The sequence below is a fragment of the Aquila chrysaetos genome, chromosome 5 (genome assembly GCF_900496995.4).
Source record: "Aquila chrysaetos chrysaetos chromosome 5, bAquChr1.4, whole genome shotgun sequence".
Taxonomy (NCBI): domain Eukaryota; kingdom Metazoa; phylum Chordata; class Aves; order Accipitriformes; family Accipitridae; genus Aquila; species Aquila chrysaetos.
The window spans coordinates 43549695-43570562 of record NC_044008.1 but is presented as its reverse complement, the minus strand read 5'-3'; the positions used below and the strand labels follow the sequence as shown (position 1 = coordinate 43570562).

At 37.4% G+C, this 20868-nt stretch overlaps 1 long non-coding RNA gene across 1 annotated transcript in view; it reads left to right on the top strand.

Annotated features, from left to right (window-relative positions):
- Positions 1–172: 172 nt before the first annotated feature.
- LOC115341398 overlaps positions 173–20868 on the top strand; it is an 80995-nt gene continuing 60299 nt past the window's right edge. Inside the window, exons 1-3 of the long non-coding RNA XR_003923385.2 lie at positions 173–618; positions 1022–1222; positions 19358–19424. This is a non-coding gene — a long non-coding RNA (uncharacterized LOC115341398). The remainder of the gene's footprint in view (positions 619–1021; positions 1223–19357; positions 19425–20868) is intronic.

The following is a 20868-nucleotide window of genomic DNA, read 5'->3' as shown; positions in this document are numbered from 1 at the left end:
TACGCCGCTGGACTCACGTGACGGCCCCTCTCCGGGGCGAGGCGAGTTGGGGGGGTTAGAGCACTCAGGCGCATGCGTCAAGTAACGCCGCTGCCGCCCCGCCCCGGGCAGTTGGCGCGTGCGCACTCTCTCCTCGCACGCGCGCCGGGCGGGGCGGGCGTCCGCTGGGAGCGCGCGGGGCGGGTCTCGCGCCGCTCTGAGGGGAGGTGGCGGGGGCCCGGGCGCCGCCGGGGATGGCGTCCGTCCTCCCGTCCGTCCTCTCGTCCCCGGCGCTGAGGAGCGCTGCCCACCCGCCGGGAGCGCGGTGAGGATCAGTCCTGCGGCCCGGGCAGCCCTCAGCTGCGGGTGATTAATGGCGCCGCTGCTGTCCCTGGGCACCCACAGCTCCCTCCCCCGCTGCCCGTCCGGCCAGGGCAGCCGCTTGTCACAGGAACGGTAACTGAGGGGCCGAGTCCTGGGCCGCGATAAACGGGACACAGAATGGAAAATGTGAAGTCCGCTCACAGGGTTCTGTGTACTGACTAGCGTGCTGTGCCTGGACCGTCAGGTGCTCGGGAAAGTATGGGACGAGTGTCAGAAACAAGAGTGGAACCTTCTCCGTGAGGAAAAAGAGAACAGGTAGTATCAATATTACATACTGGCAAGGCAGTGGTAGCAGAGTTATCGAGCAGAAAACCTGAATCTCTGCATCAGTTGAAACTACAACTTCAGCCGTATAAATACAGCATCCAAAATACAGTCCTTCTTCATAACATAATGCGGTGATATTACATATGCACAACAGAAGCACAGGAAGTTAGATAAATCTCATTTTCATCTTTTTCACATACTTAAGAATGGCAATGGTTGTCAATTTTACTAGGAGGAGGAGATCAAGATGGAAGGAAGGTTTTGGCTAAGGTTTAGAACTTGCCACTGACACATTGTTGTAATATACAGACAGCTACTAACTTGATCACAGCTAATCTATTGCCCAAAGGTGAACAATGCAACAATAGCAACAAAATTTGTTTTATTTTAGGGTGCTGAAGGAACTTGGAATAAATGTGACAGATGTGGAGAAGAAGTGTGGAAAGAATTAAAAAGTGATATAAGGGGGCACAAATTGAATGGGGGAAAACATGAGAAGGAAAAATACCACTAAAGAAGAACAGAAAGCACAGCCGCCCCCAACCAGCAAAGATAAAATCTACGAAGAACAGGGAAAAAAACAATTATTAAGGTAAATTAATTAGACCATTGAAAATATATTTAAAAGAATTAGTATAGTGCACAGCAAACGGCCTGAGGCCTGTAGGTGTTACTGTAACATAAGTTTATCAGATAATAGTACAAATGTAAAGCAAGAGCTAGCTTAAGTATAAAGAAAGGGTGCGTAACGACTGGCAGGAGAAATGCAGTAAAACATTGAGGGGAAACAGCAAAAGGGAAAAAAATTGTATCCTGTCACCTTTGTTCTATCACTGTTTTTTGTTTGTGGAAGTAAGAATGCAGCAGAAGATGACCAAATACTCCATGTTAAGGACATCATATTTTTCTATATCTGCTCCCAGCCACACACCAAACTTAATCTTACTAGTGTACCTACTTTGGAACTTCCTATGCCTGTAGCACCCCAGCTTTTAATAGCGAAGATCCGATTATGTGACTTTTGTGATCAGTTTGTAAGGTACTTGCCTAGGTATTGAAGACTGAATGGCAAGAGGCATCAGCCTGCTGGTTCGGAGTATCTGTGATCTGTTGGAATTATTATAGAATGAGCTGGGTCTAACTGAGCTCTAAAGGTCAAGGGTGTCTGTGATTCCTAGAGGGGCACATTGCATTACAGAAAAGAGAGGTTCCCTTTTATGGGCTGCTCAGTTAACATGGATCAATACTTGCCTGTTAGTTTAATGCCTGAACACCCCTTATTTTATCAGCAAACTTAAGTTTGCAAAGTGTCAGAGTACAGATTTTGAATCAGTACTGTTCTATCCTGGTTTAGATAAAGTAGAAAATTACATTAAATTATGCTGTAGAGAATCATTTTATTACCCAATAGATCATCTTCCTTGTCTTTCAACGGAGCAATAGGAAGTAAAGGGCCACCATGAATTATTAAGTCAAAAGTTTGAAAGTTTTCCGGCAAATTAATGTTTTAAGAAAAATTAAGTCTCATACTAAATACTTTTAATGCTTTTCTAAGTGTGCTTCAGTTGTTCATAAACTCAAAACTGCCTTCAAAATGCACCAATGTCATCTGCAGGACACCAGCGCCAAACTCACGTCATGCTGGTCAGCAGAGTTGTGCAATTTCCCATCTCTTACACCGGGTGGCACAATATAGCTGGAAATCGATCGAGTGTTCAAATGTAACCTAGAAAACAAGCAAACAAGAGGTCAGAGCCAACTGCTAGGGAATGTTGAATAATTCTATTTTTAAACATCAGACAATTGCAAATATAAGCAGTTTCTCACATGAAAGCTTTACCAAAGAGAACAGGCTTGGAGGAATAATGCTCTGTTGCATGAATTTTGTCCTGTACATGGGAAAAATCAACTGTTACACAATTTCGGGTCTCACATAATTCACAATTAACCTTTAAATAGAAAGCAGTCATCAAAAGCAACAGAATACAAAACATTTACCTTTTTCGTGGTCTTTTCCCATTTTACTTATTAGAAAAATATTTTCTAGTAATCTAAAAAAAACCAAAACCCAACAACTAGATTAAAAATGCCTCCCCCTTTCAAGTGGTTCAAGCAACAGCTCAGAAATGTTGGAATTTTAAAACATTCATTTGAAAGTCTGTCTCTGTGGGGTTGGATGTAGAGACTGCATTTGTATAGAATTCCTCCTTGCCATTTTCCCTATACAGAAAGTATGAATACTGTTTTTTTCCAACTTTATCTTGCCCTTTTTTGATGATACAGGCTTTGGACTGTAGTTTACCTCTGCTTTTGTAATCCATACACGTAATTTGGCTCCCGTCTTAGACACCTGTGATACAAAATGACAAGAGCAACACATTATGCAGTAGCAGCTTTCAGATATGTGGACAGGAAGTAGGTAGTGCATAATATTTTGCCTCACTTCTGATATTCCTGCTGGGTACATCATCACCTCTTTAAAGCCATTCTATTGTAATCAGTTGTCATGCTACTGTAGCTAGCTGAGTTTCATAGTTGCATCCTCTTTGCATATCATGGAGTAAATTATTGATCAGAAAGTGACCCTCACCACAGTCCTTCTATGTCCCTGGGTACTTTCTCCTAAACCTCCCTGAGCTACTTCAGATACAACCCACTATGCTGTAGTGGACTAGTTCTTCTTAAGCAGATTTGCACTTCACATCTGCTAGCACTCCTCCCTGAAGTTTTGCCTTTTTCTATCTCTGAACGATACCTTGTTGAAAAGAAGTCAAGGTCTAACTCAGGTCTAAGTGAAGATCTTGTGTTTGGAATTCAGCTAGAAACATTCAAAAACACAAAGAATGCAAATCTTTCATAACAGTCAAACCAAACCCCAGACCTTTGCCATTTCAAGGAAATGGCTATTACCTACATACAAAAGAGAATCTATTCATCCTCTGTGTATGTGATTTTCAGTTTTTCTAATATATTCTTCCTATCAGAGAGCATCACAGTTTGTTGGGTACAAACAGCCATACCGGTATGAGAGAAAGCAAGAGCCAACTTGCTAGCCATGAGAATCTTCATGTCTGCCTTTGTGGGGAGGGGGGATATAATGATTATCTTGTTTACAGAAGCTATTGATGTTCTTCATTAGTATTCAAATAAGATTTCTGTATCTGCAAGTGAAAGGTACTAAATACATTGCTATTAATACTGTATTTGCTAACTACTATGCCCTCAAGAAAAACAGATATTAATCCTAAATTTCACTTTGGTTGAAAACTGAGGGACCCATTAACTGTGGGAATAACATGGAAAAATAAAACAATAGGAGATCTCTTGCATCTGCCTCTTCCAGATAAATACCATTAGACAATTTCAGTGCACCAGCAGAATTGCAGACAAACGTGTGGCTGTATACCGTTCACTCACATTCCTTAATATGTGCTAGAAAGTCTGCCTATCTCAGAAAAAGCAGATAGTTACACATAGGTACAGATAACTTCTGTTTTCTGAGGTTATTTTCTGCATAGGTATTTTTGACGTGGTAAACAGTCTTATATTACTGTGCCTCATAAAAAATGTCTGATCTTTGCCATTTGCAGTATCAGCTTGATGTCTACCATAATGCTGCGTTAATAATATCATTTTTATCGTAACTGTGTCCGAATCCAATATCAAGTGTGGATGAATCATACCAGGAAAATATTTATGCATAATCAAAAAATCTGGAACTTCCTTCATATGAAACTGTTGAGTTCTCAGTTTGCATTTCTGTGTGTTCTGATGGTCACGTTGTTATTCATACTTGCATGCAGTATGAATTCAGTGATACTTGGTTCAGCTCACTTCTTATAGTTTCTGAAAAAAACATGAAGTACCCTGTTACATGGACAGAAGATATCTTTGCTGGTTGAGCTTGAGGGGAAAACTGGGTACAATTATATATTCTTTTAATTATTCATGACTTGGGTCTGAAGTGAATGTGTATACATTTTTCACTTATTCACTTTATAAAATTCAAAACTAAGCCCAGAAGCAGTTTTATTCTTGGCAGCATGACAAGTTTCCTTTCCTCAACAAACCAGTCAAAGGAATTGTTCCTCAGAGAATTTGTCATCCTCACGTATCCCAGCGAGTCAGGAGGGGAGCTGGCATTCATTACACCCCCCCATCACACATATGTGTGTGCGCAGTCCCTCCCTCTCTCTCTCTTTCTCCCTCTCTGACTGTGACAACAAGCCCATCTCAGAGGACTGTGTTTATATCTAGCATGTGGTTTCATTTGTGTAGCTGATTTGCAGTTCATTAATCTAGAAAGCATTGCCCAGTTCTGGTAAGGACAATGTATCCACCCACATTCTGCTTATTCTGCCTCCTATCCCCGATGCAACACACAGTTTAGAGAGAGGGAATTTGCTCTGTTTTGTGGAACAACTAGAGCAAAAGCAGCTCAGGAGCCAAAGCTGATGTAAACATACATTAGGAAATTGTTTTGATCTGGCCTATCAGGCTGCTGGCAATGCACTGTGCTTCCTTGGGAGACATGCAAATTTATGGGACACAACTTGACATGATTAAGGCAATGCATACAGAAGAGGTAATTGCCCTTCGGCAAGAGAATGGTGTCAAGAACCAATGATCTTTAAGTTCTTGGCAGCACAGGTAGGATCATGAAATTAGGGGTCTCTTGCAGATTCATTATAATTTAAGTGTTGGGTTGGGTATTTTTTAAACTATGTTTTTCCAGCTTCTATGGTTGTATTCCTATTAGTTGTTTGTCTTGCAGGGGAACCTAAGGACAACAGTCAATTTGTAGTCTTCAAAACCTAAATCTGTATCTGCTGATATTATGATAGCTTATGATAGCTTGTTGAGTCTGGAGACGACAACAACAACAACAAGAATTAAAATAATGCCACAGGGAGGCATCAACTTCTGCTATTCACTCACAGCAGTGGGGTTCTTCACTTTGAAATTTAATTATCAGAGTCACTGACACTCCTTGTTGACAGACATGTGCTCAGAACTCATCCACATGCCTGAGTGGAGTCAGATTCATCTTGTGCCAGGGTTAATGAGAAATTACTGATCGCTGCCTGGGAATTTGGGGGTAAGAATGGCTGAACTTAAGGTGAAAGACTCCATATCCTATTACTACTCCCTTGAGTCAGCCTAGCAAATAGCTAACTGTAATATCTTAATTAACCATGTGTTAGAATCAACCTTATTCCCCCTTGCAAGCTGTACACATTGCTAATTACATTTGGTAAGCACAAAAGAGCACAAGGGAAGCAGGCATTAGTGCTGTGGTGGGGCAGTTAGATTTCCCACTGTACTGTGTAGCAAGGCAAGTCTGGTGGCACTGGGGCGATGTTGTTGAAATGACACCCTTTAATTTAATGCAAACATAAAGATAAGGGAAGCCATACTCTTTGTATGTTGAAGAACATTACCCTTCCAACCTCCTGGACAAAACAGGCACCATAGACAAAGGAGGCTGTCTTTGCGTTAAGTTTGGTAAAGGAAGAGACTAGTAGGAAGAGCACAAAGTGTGTAGCTCTGGAAGCTGTCGTCTTTCACATGCCTACTATACAGCGAGCCTCCGACACACGTTCTGCTGCTTTGAATGCTCATGAGCCTGCGTGTCAACATAGCCTCGCTGTGCTGGGTGCACAGTGAGAGTGAGAGAAAAGAGGAAGTGTGGTTGGAGTATGTTGTATTCTGGCCGTGCACAGCTGGCATACGATTCATCAGGGACTTGTACCATCTGGTACAGATGAGAGTCTATCATGTTACACAGTATCTTTATCAGAAATGGGGACTTGGAAGAACATCACAAAGCTATGATTAGCTTGCTGGTGCAAATTTAACTTTTGAACTACAAACCTCATATGGCGAGGCTGACCACTTCTAAAACTCACATTCTCCAGTTTGTCCCATGCATAGTTGATAAATACTTGATTTTCTATGTTCTGCTAGTTAGATAAAACTTTTAAAAGTGTGTAATTTCTTGTGTTTTTTTAGATCTAACAAAATACTGTCCCAAATTCCTTTTTAGAGCTAAAATGTTTCAAATTTGTTTTTTCCATCCCTCTCCATCAGTACACAATTTCTTTGACATCTCCTCCACTGGTACCTGTCATGTTCTTCTTTAAATTCATTTTTGGTTCTCTGTTGTTTTATGTATTAAATGCAATTTTTTTGAGGTAATTCCCATCTAAGCTTTCTCTATCAGTCCCTGGCCCTTCATCTCTAAGCTTTTATTCAGTTAGAATACCTAGATTTTATCCTAGCCATTAATTTTAATTTTCAAACAGTATTTTTTGAAGATCAGCTAAATTGAATCATTTTTGCAATTAGTGTCAAATTAATCCATAATGGAAGGTAGATAACAGCAGAGATGGAGTCTTTTAGATTTTGACAGATACCCTCATTGGGTTTAATGTTTTGTATAATATCTCCTTAAGTAAGCAAAGAGCTCGCCTTGATGACTTCCTTCCCTCACACCTAGGCTGCTGGTCACATACAAATAATATATTTGATTATGGGGAAAAACTAATTCTTTTTTTACATGTCTGAATTCTGAGAGGGAGTGTTGTTAACCCTGATTATATTAAAACCCATTTTTTGCCGTTTTCAGACCTGATCTCTGGCACTTGATAGCTGATGGTTGCTGAACCTCCATGGATTGACACACAAAGCCTACCACACACACACACAAAAAAAAACCCCAAAACCAAAAAAAACCCCAAAAAACTTGATTTCATAGACATAGGTGAAAAAGAAGCCAAATGATCAGTTTAACTAGTGGAAGTCAAGGAATAGTAATCTCCAGCACACGGACTAGTGGAGAGAAGGAGGCTGGAAATGGGATAACAAGACCAGTCATCTCAGGATCAATTCCTGGATCAAGAAGACTTGGGTCTGACCATACCTCAATATCTTAGGACTTTGTCATTCAGACTGATTAAAATAAAAGGAAGCAAACACAATGGTACCTGTATTAGGCTCATTTGTGTGTTTGGCTATAGATACATCTGTGCCCAAAGTGCTTTAATCTGAGGTACCTGATTCTGAGCAGACCTTCAGCTCTGACCTGTGATTGAACTCAGCTTGACTTTCTCAGATGTTTAAATGCTTACTCTTGTCTGCTCAGGGGTCCTCAGACACTTTCATTTCTCCAACAACTTTTTTTTTTTTTTTTTTTTTTAAATAAGCAGGGACATGGGTGTAATGGTTCATTTATTCTGGCATCATATGGCATCACTTAAAATTAAGTGGTTGGTATAAGCCAAAACTTTTTGTGCCTGATCTGGGCTACCTGACTTCAGTGACAGTTTTGTTTAAAGTAGTAGCGTGTTCAGAATTACTGTGATTCAGGAATAGATGAAGAATTTATAAAAATTCTCTCTGAAGTTTGAGAAGACAAGTAAGCCGTTCTGCTTCGGTAAAATTAATTATTTATTATTTTTTTACTGGTTTTAGATGAGCTTTCCTTGTGTACTCTGTAAACATACTTTGGGCTTGGTCATATCCTACTAGTCTAGCAAAACTCTCACAGAATACTAGTAGAGGTGGTGAACAAAAACAACCCCAAGAAACCAAACACCAAAAAACCCCCCAAGCTCCAAACATTAGCTATTGTCATCACAAGTAAACACATCAACTTGGAGATCCTAGGATTAAACACAGAGGATATGCATGGGTAACATTAAAGAACTGAAGTCTTTAAAGTAGGAGTAGCGAGACCTTTAGCAATCAAGTAAGATTTTACGTTTCTGCATGTACAAGGGCCCCAATTTATGATGCATCTTGGCTGTTGCTGCATTGGCCATTGAAGTTACCAAGCCTAGCTACGCTTTTCTGGCAGAGGATGCCATGCTATGACACAGGCTGCAGAACAAAAAGTTAACTCTTTCTTATCTACTACAGTTTAGAGCCTGTCTTACCAGCACAAGTTGAAAGCTGTGGCAATTAAACTAAATTATTACATAATTAGGTTAATGAGTTAAGCTAATTAATTAAGTTAATTAAGCTCCCTTTGCTGGCTCTACCATAAAAGCAGTAACAGAACAAGTGGTCCTGATAACCACTCCTGAATTAGAGATAATGAATCAAAACCTTTTGGATGCCTTTGAAATTAAGACTGACATATAGAAAATCTGTGTGTAATTTTCAGTTCTGCTCTTTTCATGACCTTGGCCAAGGAAGATCACAGTCTAAGGTGTGGTTCCTTATTACCCCAATTCATAAACAAACTGTAGACTATATAAATTCTTCTGGGCAAGGATGATATTAAGCTGTTAGTTTTGCACAACGAGGCCTTGGCTTTATCTGGAGCTACTTAATGTTACTGTAGTAGAAATCAACAATACCAAACTATTGATTTAGGGATCATTTAAATTCAGTGTTAATGATATTTGTTCAGCTATACTCCATGTATGAACCTCACAAATGAGGAATACTGCTAAGACATTGAAACTCCTTCTATGAATATCCTCTGTAATGTTTAAGCCTTTCAATTTACTTAATGTTGAGCTGAATGTGTGAGCTCTGCAATGATTAATGAGATCTCCGAGAATGGGGATGCTGTGCAAAGTTTGCACCTAAATGCTTCCAGAGACATCATTATCATTTGTGTGTATCGGTCTGTTCTCCCACTGACATACTGTGGATCTCAAGTTCAATAGAAATAGGGGAGATAACGACTGGAGATATAAGCACAGCATTTTGCAGCCAAGTGGTCACATATGAAATTAAATCAGTCCTATTTGTCAGCTAGAACCTTGGGAAGGAGGAGATTTTTCCTGAAAACAGAACTGCAAATCCTTTGCATCACTGCTATTCACTCTAGGTAACCAAAAATCAATACAGATTTGGCTAGAGGTGGATTTTGTTAGATTCATGGTCAAATAAAATGTGAAAAGCAATCTCACACATGATAATGTGGGGCCATCATAGGCATCATAAGAAAATAAAAAGGCAGTATGAGACGTGTCTGTTACATCCCATGGTCTTCAATTTATCCCCCAAGCATGCAAAAAAATTGAGCAAGCCAGAAAGAGCTTTCTACAATGGAACAATCTAGAATATTGCCCTCAATTTCCAGCACATTAACAAACTACTATTACTAAATATGACTCATCAAGATTAAAAAAGAAAAACAATTTAGTCAGAGGCGTTGTCAAGTCACTATTTAATGTTACTTTTGTATTTGCTGTGATAAGCACTAAAATTTGCACACTCCTTGATAAATCATTGTTTAGCAATGTCTGGAGGGTCCAGTAAATGGTTTGAAATTGCTGCAATGTAATAAATGGTTATTTGATAATGAATGAAATTGTTTGAAAATACTGTTAAAATGTCAAGTTTTAACATATAGAACATTAGTCAAAAGGAGTGCAAACATGGAAACAGTAGTGACACTATAAATATACTGCAACAAATGCATTTATTTGTACAGGGCAAATAGTAGGTGCTGTATACAAACCAGTATAAATTGATATATGAAGTTAATTTCAATCTGTAAAAGTAATTGCATTGGTTTAACTTATTTAACTCTCCTTACAATAATATTTATAGCAGAGCAAGAAAGTAAAGAAATAAATGATGATAAATAGATAAAATACATAGGAAATGGGAATTGTTTTCCAGTTTAATTATGCTGTCACATAAAATTATCACAGAAATACACTATGCCGACAAGAAGAATACATTAAAATCCCATTATGCTGTGCAGAGTTGGCTAGCTTTTGTTGCTGTTTATTCCATAAATAGCTTTCCATCTTTTCAACTATCATGAAAAGTTAAACTTTGTAAAAAAATACAGTGGTGCAAAAAGGACAATATAGGCTGTGCCAGTTCATGGTTGGCCTGTAGCATGAAGCTGGAAAGCAAGAATGTCATACCTTTCTCTTCAAGAATAAGTCTGACCACACAGTAAAATTTGGAGGAAAAAAATGCCCACTCAGAAGAAGTAATTTTCATTCTTTTTTTTTTCTCAGATACAACTCATAACTGGAGAGTTTTTGCATGGCTGTAGTCTCTATATAACACGCTCACATATTGTGGTGACGGGACTCTATTATAACTACAGTAAGAGCAGGACCAACAAGCAGGCAAAACATTATAATAAAAGAGCAATTGTTTTCTTCTTCTAAGCCAGATACTTGTGGTTTCAAACTGACGTTTATCTTATCATTTCTTTTCATGATGAACAGCGTTAATGTGTGTGATATTTTTTATCCTTCTATTTTCTATGTCTTGGTCTGAACACAAAATGACAGCCTCACCAGAGGCAGAAAGATGCATGTATTTCTCTGAAGGAGAATTTATTTTAATTTTTTTTTTTTTTTTTGGAACAGTTGAAGCTTAGTTTACTTGAAAATAGTTATCTGCTTAGAATATAGGTAAAGAACACTATAATGCTGCAGTTAGTGCTAATAATATGGCTGTATCATTTTGACCTCTCAATTATATCATAAATCTTACTGTGTTTTTAAATTTGCAACTTCCAAAGGTGTGTGATAAAGTAGGAGTTGGTGCTTTACTTAATTAAAAAAATATTTAAATATTACTCTTTAGGGTTCCAGTAAAAATCTGAAAATATGATTCTTCAGAGACTTCAAATTCAGAGGAAAATTTTTAGTATAGGCTTCATTAATTTTTAAAACTTATTATTTTTAAACCTACTTTATAAATCTTTAGCAGCTGATTGATGAGATTTGAGCAATAAGGATAAGCAATACTCTGAGTAGAAAAAAATCTCTAGAATATGAAATACCTGTGAAGAGAATACTATGTGCAAACTGAAACCCTAAAAGATAAGGCAGCTTCCTGTGTAAGATGAGATTTAGGTCATCAAAGATATTCGTAGTACTTGTCATACTTGTATAAATTAAATGAATGGACTTGCTCCAAAACTTTATTCCAGCTCTTTAAAATTATGTGTATGCTGCAAGAATGATTTTTTAAAGCTGTCTATTGCTATAAAAGAACGGCTATAACTAAAGTAAGCTATCATTAGATTTTGGAAGGGATCGTTTATTATACTCCAAAATGGCCTGTTATTTACAGTTCTTATTAAAAAAATTGAACGTGGAATGCATTCAAATTTCACCAAAGTTGTAATACTGTTAACTTGCCTTCTAAGAGTAGCAAATGATATTTTGGCTCACAAGGATGATATATAGCCTTTATATTACCACATGAGCATTTCAAAAGGACAAAAATTGAAAACATCTTCTAAATGTTTATGCAAATCACAGACAAGCACCTTAATTCTCTTCTTGTTATTTTCTGATCTTAACCCATAGTACGTTCGGTGACATATGTACAGTTATGTTTTTTGGGGTATTTTAAAGGGGCTTCTGATTTTCGCAGTCCAAAAATTAGATAAAACCTAAATTTTAGATATATATAGCATCTAAACTCTACTGAAAGCTAGTGCTCATCTTAGTAGCCCCAGGTATTCACCTCAAAGTATTTTCAGAACTGGAGACACAAAACACAACAGCCACGACTCTTTATCATTAAAGATCTTGCGAATCAACTACTATAATTGTTGGAGTTTAGAGACTATCATTATGAAGACATATAAAGAGATATGTAAAATAAATACACCTACTCCTAAGGAACATTTCTTTTAGGTTTTGCCCTTTATAAATTGAGCCACTATAATTTTTGCTTGGAGAGTTGGGTTTGCACAAATTCAAAATGAAACCTTAACAGAATCAAATCCCATCTATTTTCAGCAAGAACCATGAACTTGGCTTCGATGGCTTTAATTTAGAGGTTCTCTGTGAGATTTGCATTGTTGTAAACATTTCATGCAACAGTAAAGGTAATACCCATTTAAAGCTGGGAGGAAGCTAACTGATACTGAATTCTGAAAGGACAGCCCAGAACTGAGTGATGTCATGAATTGCTATCTTCATCCTATTCATTAAAGTAATTTAAAGTCTTCAAAATTTTATCTTTGTATGAAAGAGGGAGGAAATTCAGAATCTTTGCATCAATGTTTTCAGGTTTAAGATGGATGCACACTTCTACACACCTTTTTGGGATGAAGTACTATTCAAGCTAATAATTAACATTAGAAGTATCACAGTAATAAACAAGTTACAGTGTTTGTTACAAATACACCCCCCCACACACACCCCCCAGTAAAAAGAGAACTAATTACGTCCATCAGGTGGAGTTATTACTATTTTGCTTCATGGAGGACAACGATTATCATCAAAACTGTGCAGAAATACTCCACGATAATGTCTTAAATTCAGTCATCCTGTAGGGTCATTTGCACTTCCTCTCTCCTTAATTACAGCTTCTTGGACTCCAGTCAGTTCTCAGTGGAGTCAGTAGGAACACAACATGAGCAGAATTCAGGCCCTTTGGCCACAGATGAGGTTCTGAAAATCACTAACTTCTAGGAGTAATTTGAGGTTTCACTTGAAATTCCAGTAGTGGTGATTTTGTGCCTCTTCAATTGAGCAAGTGTCTTGGCGTAACAGAAATAATGCTTATCTTTAAAAGCATTTTTTAAGGTCTGCATTTGTCACCCTTGTATGGCAGGGTATTAATGCTTCTCTCTGTCATACTTCACATGTTCATACCTTCAGTAAGAGCATAAAGACCCTCATATCTCTGAACATACTCCTGAAAACACAAAGAACTAAACAGAGGTAAAAATCTATTTCTCTTACTAGTTTTTTCATTTTCTAGAAAATTAAACTACATATGTACAGAATCAAGAATTGCTTAAAAGAAAGGAAAGGCACTGTGAGGGTTGGGGTTTTTTTGTTTTGAAAAATCAGTAAATTCTTAAATGAGAAGTATCGACAACAACAAAAAAACTATCTTGTTACCTTCAGAAGTCAGATACAGAACTGAGTCTCTAAAATTGAGGAACTTGTTCCTAAAACAGTCCCTCCACACTGTCATTGAAGCAGAATATGGAATTCCTGTGTGTTTTTCCAGCATATTTCAAAAGTTGTACTCAAATCTCTCATCTCGTCTGTCCTGGACTTGAAGTGTTTTTACCAAACCTAGAAGAAAGTAAAAGAGCCAAATGAGTCAGAATGTTTGTCAGTTAGTGTGTTGTAAAATTGAGGGGTTTTTACCACTGTTGCCTACTAATAATCTGGGACATCTGTTTGGTAAGTAGGACCCAAAGTAGTCCCATACAAAGGCCTCAACTCACTATAATACTAAATTGAGTAATCCTGCCAGAAGCAGAAGGGCTATTCCTGTGCTTTAATCTCACTGGCTGCAAGTACCTTGCTGAATGAAGGCCAATGCAGTGACATGAATTTACATGTAACATTGTGAAGCCAGTATAGGTTATGTCAATTGTGCTATGGCTGAGCATTTCCAGTCTTCATTTTCTGCAAAGTCTATGGCTTCCCTTTGCCACAGGCTGGCGAGGCATATTGTGCCTATAATATTGTCTTCTGATTTGTCAACTGTGCATTGATTAAGATACAGATGAGCCATATGCTAGTGAACTAAGCAGTTAAATGGATTTTTGGGGAAGTTCAGCTGTGAGGTATTTTACAAGTGCGAGCTCAGATTTTCCTTTGAACTGCATTAGCCATAAATATGGATTATTCCTGTAGGTCCTGTATATGGAGAATTAGATCTGCTTTAAAGGTTCAGCAGGAAAATATGAACATAATTATTTCCCAGCCAGATAAATGAGTCACTTTAGTAGGGACATTTTGATCATGTGACTTAGTCAAAGTGCAGAAAAAATTAAATATTTCCATCCCTGTCTGCTTGAAACTTTTACCATTATACAAATATATATACATGTACATTTACATAATATACACATACAAAGTTTTGCAAATTTTGACAGCTTTACTAAGTCACTTTGTTTGAATAGCAAAGCAGCAAACAGATTCCTAAACAAAAGGATAATCCAATTTCACTGCTAAAATCTAAAGTGAATTTAGTGTTTCTTACTATTTGTGAAAAACTGCTATCTGAAAATATTAATTTATGAATATTATTGAGGAGGTGACTACTCAGTGCTTAATAGGAACTAGCAATTAGTGTATGTAAATCAACTAAGACAGCAGCATCTCAATTACTGTTCTGCATAGAGGAATAGTTAATTTGTAGGAATACATGTTTCCAGCCCAGATTTTAAAAAGTCACGTTTTCCACTGCTGAAAACCTCAATACCTATAATATTTGTTGTGCATTTTATGATTATTCTTAATGCCCTTGCAAACACGTGTAATAAAATGCTAACAAACTGTCAGCCATTACTTAATTATGTTTATCTAGATGGATAAAGTTGGGGTGGGGGGAGCCTGTGGTGAAAAATATTGTTTCCCATTTGGCAAACACAGACTAAATTTACAGCTTAATTATTCCTTGTAGTGCTGTAGAGAGATTTTCCTGTTAATCATACTCAGGTCCAGAGTTGATTTAAAAAAAAAAAGTTGTGGATGGTTTTTTTTTTTGGTAGTGAGGTTTAAAAAGTATTTTGACTCTCAATTAAATCAACTTCCCCTCTAGTAGGGGATATAAATGTTTGTGAGGCTTCATTGGGAACTACACAGGGAGCTCTTCTGACAGTGATGAAACACCTGCTATAAGGCAAGACAAATATCTCGGAAAATAATGTTATAGTTGCATTCAGAAACTTTGCTTATGGAAAATATCAGAATAATTCATCTTAATTAATAAAAATACCTCTATGTTTCAGCAATCAAGTGCAAGAAAAATAGAGGTCAGTTCCGGAAGCCTTTATTCATGAGAGTATCCCACTAAATTCCAAAAGATCACTTGTGTACACAATGATGCCCATGTGATTAAAGACTGCAGTGTATCTCTGGATGTGTTTTTTAATGAGATCTTTTTAATTTGAAATCTTTAAATAGTGGTTTTTCAAAGCCAAATCTGTGCCAATCACCACAGGACCACTAGACATTAAAAGCAAAATCAGAAATTGCATCTTCTAAGACACTTGATTTTTCTTGCAAAGATAGCCTAGGAGGTGCTTACTGAGAAGAATCATCAACCAGTCTTCATAGTATATTCTTCAGCAGTAACTGTGCAAAAGTATTCATTGCAGGGAATACTTTATATTAAAACCAGTCACAGTGAACTTGTACAGTAATCCATGAAAATATCTCCTTTTAATGTTGAAGCTTACCACCTTCATAGTCGTAAGATAAATTTGTACATCAGTTAGCTGCATTTGAAATGGACAGGTTGGCAAAAGTTTGTTTGGCATATCTGTCTTGGCTCTAGCCAGCTGTGATTTGATTAACTTCTATGTTAAGTAGTTAATAAATTGCTTTCTGCTAAGTATTTAGAAGTACATACTGTGAAGAGTTACTAAGTTCCATTCCTCCCAGAGTACCTTCCAAACTTGGCACAAAGCCTGCCTTTGTTGCACGAACACAAAAAAACCACATAAACATTTTAAAGGGTGTCTGAATTCTGGATATACATTAATGAAGTATTTTTTCTGATTTTTTTTCCTGATATTTTCATATTTTTTTCCTGATATGGGAATAAGCTGTAAGTTGTTAAGCACCGGTAAGAAAAATAGGAAAAAGATACTTTACTTACAAGGGTTGAAAATCTGTTCAGTGACGATATAAGTAGAAAAAGCTTAATCTAAAAACCCATACACAGATATTGCTAAGATCTCATTTATCAGCCTCAGTAAAATGCTGAATTAATCATTTTTGCATAGATTTGAACCTATACTACCAGATCATTTATGTAAACTTAGAAATTTACTACTTGACTATTTGCTTTCTATTTTCTGGACATTGGTGTAGTTCTTGGGTAGCCTATTATGAAATGTTAAAAATTTACCTATATTAGTAATTCTTGAAGACATCTTTGTGTTGTAACAGTTTATACTTTCAGAAAAACAGCTGGAAAAGGTTTTGTTTTCTTCTTCAAAAATAAGCTGTAAGAAACAAAGCAAATATTTATTTCCATGGTTTTCTGCAGATCATCATGTTGCAATAAAGAATCTATAACAGCACAGAAGTAATAATCAATACTGAACAGTCACACCAATGTAGTTACAGAAAAGGGTGTGACTTGTGTGACTTGGTTCTTTTCTGATGTTATCATGCCAGCAAAAATTTTGGCATACAGGAAGGTACAGTGCTTTAAAAGGTGCTTTTAAAAACGTTAAAAGACTTGCATTTCCTTCATGGGAATTAGCTGTGTCGGTGTAAAAATATCATGCTGATCCCTATCCATGTTAAGGGAACTTTTTTTACTTTTCATTAAAACATTATAAAGCACAGGAGCTTTTTTTCATTTTTTTTTTTAAGCTAGAGACATGCCCTAAATGAGACCTGCTTTTTACATCAGAATTGTTTTAATGTGTTTTCTTTAAAACAACAGAAAAAAAATAGGAAAAAACATTTCTTTTTAAATCTGAAAATGTGCTTCTAGGAGAACTGCTTATAATACTGGCTGTCAGCATACATGTAATTAGGAAAAGGTAAAAAAAAAGATAAGGAAACATTAACATTAGGGATACCATGTATGGACTTAAAGCTTTTGAAACTCAATACAAGGTACATTACTGCAAAACACAGAAGCAATTTCATAGCCTTAAAAGCATTGCTAAAAGATAGCCAACTTTCAGCATGGCAAAAAATATCAAAGTCATTACTGATCATATGTTCCCTTCAGACGAAAGCCTTTCCAGACACTGATCAAATATTAAACAGAAAAGTCAGAATTGGCTGATAGTAAAATCTGTAATAGAAAATTCAGGGACCTATAACTTAATGCTTTTTAAACCTGACGAGGAGGGGAAGAGGAGTTAAAAAACAGCAGTCCTTGACAAACTCTTCAAAAATAGTTAAAAATGTTTCTCCTGCTCTGAAGGAAGGAACTTAATATATTAAATGAGGAAAATACAAACCTTTAGTATGTTAATTTAAAAAGCTGAATCTTTGTTCCCTAAGTTAAGTAGGTATGCAGACATAGCCAACCTTATTTAAGTCATAAGAATGATAATTAGGGTCACTCTTCAGGAAAGCCCTTAATCACATGCTTACAGAAGTCGATAGCTTGAAATACCTGTCTAAGCGCTTTCCTGAAACAGGCCTTACTAGGTGAAAGTTAACATGTGATGATCATATGGAAAGTATCTGAATAATTTCATGCCTATTTATAGTCCAGACAAACAGTCTTATTTCTTACTCAGTTTTCACACGTAAAGGATTTCATTTAACGATGAGGTTCCTGGTAATAGTTGGAATTTTTCAGCTGATGACATTTGCATCAAAAAGCTTATGAAATATCAGTCACTACATGTGATGTCTTAGAAAACCTGTTTTAAAAGTGCTGTACAAGCCCAGAATATTAGAGCATCTTCTCTGAATGAAAATTAGCTATTAGGAGAAAAGTTAAAAATACTATTGTAGTGAATATAGACTAGTTAATACTTTCTAAGATAAAAAAAAGCATCTTCAACATTTCAGAGTATCGTAAAAATTCTCCTGGCAGATTTAAAAGGTAAAATCTGTTATGTTTATATTGATGATATGATCATTTTCTCTTAGGATCTGGATCAGCATTTAGTGAATATAACAGCTGTACTGTGAATATTACAGTCCCTGAGCTTAACTCTAAATCTTAAAAATGAAAATGCTATAGAATATAGATTAAATAATCTGTAGCATATTTTGTCAAAACCAAATTGGCTGTAGACCAGGTAAGTTGTTTTTGTTTGCATGTTTCCCATACCCTGAAATACGAAGCAAAGTCAGCAGTCTTAGTTTTACAAATGGGTATCATCTATATACTATAGTTGTCTACCTTTGAAGAGCCTCTTAATAACACTACGGGGCAGGGAGAGAAAAAACATCAGATAGATAGATGAGCATAGAACATTTCTAAAAACTCTTTAAAACTGTCAAATTAATAATCTTGTGAATAAGGCCTGCTTCTTAAATGACTACTTGTATAAATGCTACCTAACGGCAAATTTATCAGACTAGTGAAAATTTTGTTTCAATATCCCGATATCGATGACAAAACATTTGTTCCCCATACTGATCTGATAACATTACAGAATACATTAACACCATAAATAAAATCCATCAAGAAATTTCTGAAAGAAAAGGTGGTCATGCATTTATAGAATCAAACCACTGTTGTATAAATTATGTTCCTCACTGGTAAATAAAAACCCAAGCAAACAAAGGAACTTTAGTCCTTTAGTAAAAATATCAGCCCATAATTATACAATCAGTTTGGGGTTTCCAAAACTGTTCAGTGTTAGCCTGACTTCTCTCCTACTGAAGTCAATAGCTGGCTCAAGGGAGAGAAAGGTGCTAGGCTAGGTGCTAGTATGGAGTTTGGACCAGTCTGTCAAAAGTTTTTAGAAGGGGAAATATTCCATTAGGAAATGTCAGCTTAGTGAAACCATAGTGTTACATGCAGGCCAGCTTGTGCTCTCAGAGTGCAACTACAAACTCCAAATCCTCCAACAGGCTATTTCAAATGCCAGTGGTCCAGACGCAGATGCTGAGGTGCAGCCAGAAAGTAAGGATACCAGATGAGAGTTCATGACCAGTATGTCCACAAAATGTAAAAGTATGAAGCACATTTAAAAATATTCTCCAACAGTTCAGTTTGTTCTTAATTAAGATTTAAAAGGACACCAGCCAGGAGCAGTAGATCAATAATATCCATAATATTATCTGCAGCCACATGATATAGTCTCTCTTCTGACCTGCAGGTCAAGACTGGTATGAAGCTTCTATTCAGATTGCGATGCTCACAAGAATCCCAAGTTACTGAGGAAGGTACATATTTGATGTTCTGGATCTGATGGTGGAATGCATGTTTTTATTATGGTTTAGGATAAGACTATGTGCATAGACCCAGAGGTTCATCAAGTGCTCTAGGTATCATTAGGTTTACCAGGTAACTCTACCTGAGTAAACCTCCTGTACTCCAGGATTGTCTTTCCATAAGAAATTTTGGTGAGGTGGCTAAAGCTGGATTCATTGGTTGTATTGTATAAGCCTCCTATAGGAATTCATTGTGAGTGCCTTTCAGCAAGTATGAAAACATGACTTGTACTCAGTTCCTGAAGAAATTCAGGATTCCTGAAGAAATTTCTTCAGGAACTGAAGTCCTTTACACTCAAAGGTACAATTTTGCTATTTTAAGGGGCTGTGGTGGAAGAGAGAACAGTCTATAAGTGGAAAGTGACAGGGAATAAGGACCCTCCTATCCTCCTTTACTGCCTGTTTTATCTGGTGTCGTGGTTTAACCCCAGCCAGCAAGTAAGCACCACGCAGCTGCTCACTCGCTCCCCCCCCAGCCAGTGGGATGGGGGAGAAAATCAGGAAAAGAAGTAAAACTTGTGGGTTGCGATAAGAACGGTTTAATAGAACAGAAAAGAAGAAACGAATAATGATAATGATAACACTAATAAAGTGACAGCAGTAATGATAAAAGGATTGGAATGTACAAATGATGCACAGTGCAATTGCTCACCACCCGCCCATCGACACCCAGTTAATCCCTGAGCGGCAATCCACCCACCCCCACTCCCCCCAGTTTATATACTAGAAGTGATGTCCCATGGTATGGAATACCCCCTTGGCCACTTTGGGTCAGCTGCCCTGGCTCTGTCCTGTGCCAACTTCTTGTGCCCCTCCAGCCTTCTTGCTGGCTGGGCATGAGAAGCTGAAAAATCCTTGAGTTTAGACTAAACATTACTTAGCAACAGCTGAAAACATCAGTGTGTTATCAACATTCTTCTCATACCTAACTCAAAAACATAGCACTATGCCAGCTCCTAGGAAGACAATTAACTCTATCCCAGGTGAAACAAGGACGCATCCTTTTTCAGTTGCAGGAGATTTGAAAGATCCGAGGTCTTGGTGGTAGGAAAGGTAGGTAGGTTATTGGCTGAGTTGTCTGAAGCAATTTTAAAGAATTCTGCATTGTGTTTAGAAGGCAAATAATCCAAGATATTTTAGCGCATGCAGAACATGAAGTTCTTTCTTAACGGAATTTTAGGCCATATTTCAGTGGACCCCACTGGAAATGCTTGTATAAGGACATGATGGAACTCAGAGTGCAATGCCTTCTACACCATCTGCTTGGGAGCTTAAAGCAGGAAGCTTTCAGCTGTTAGAATGCATGAGATGGAATGCGTAAGAAAAACAGCACTGTGAAAGCTGTGGAGCTTGTCTCAATCACAGAAAAAATTGTTCTTTCGGAAGATAATAATAT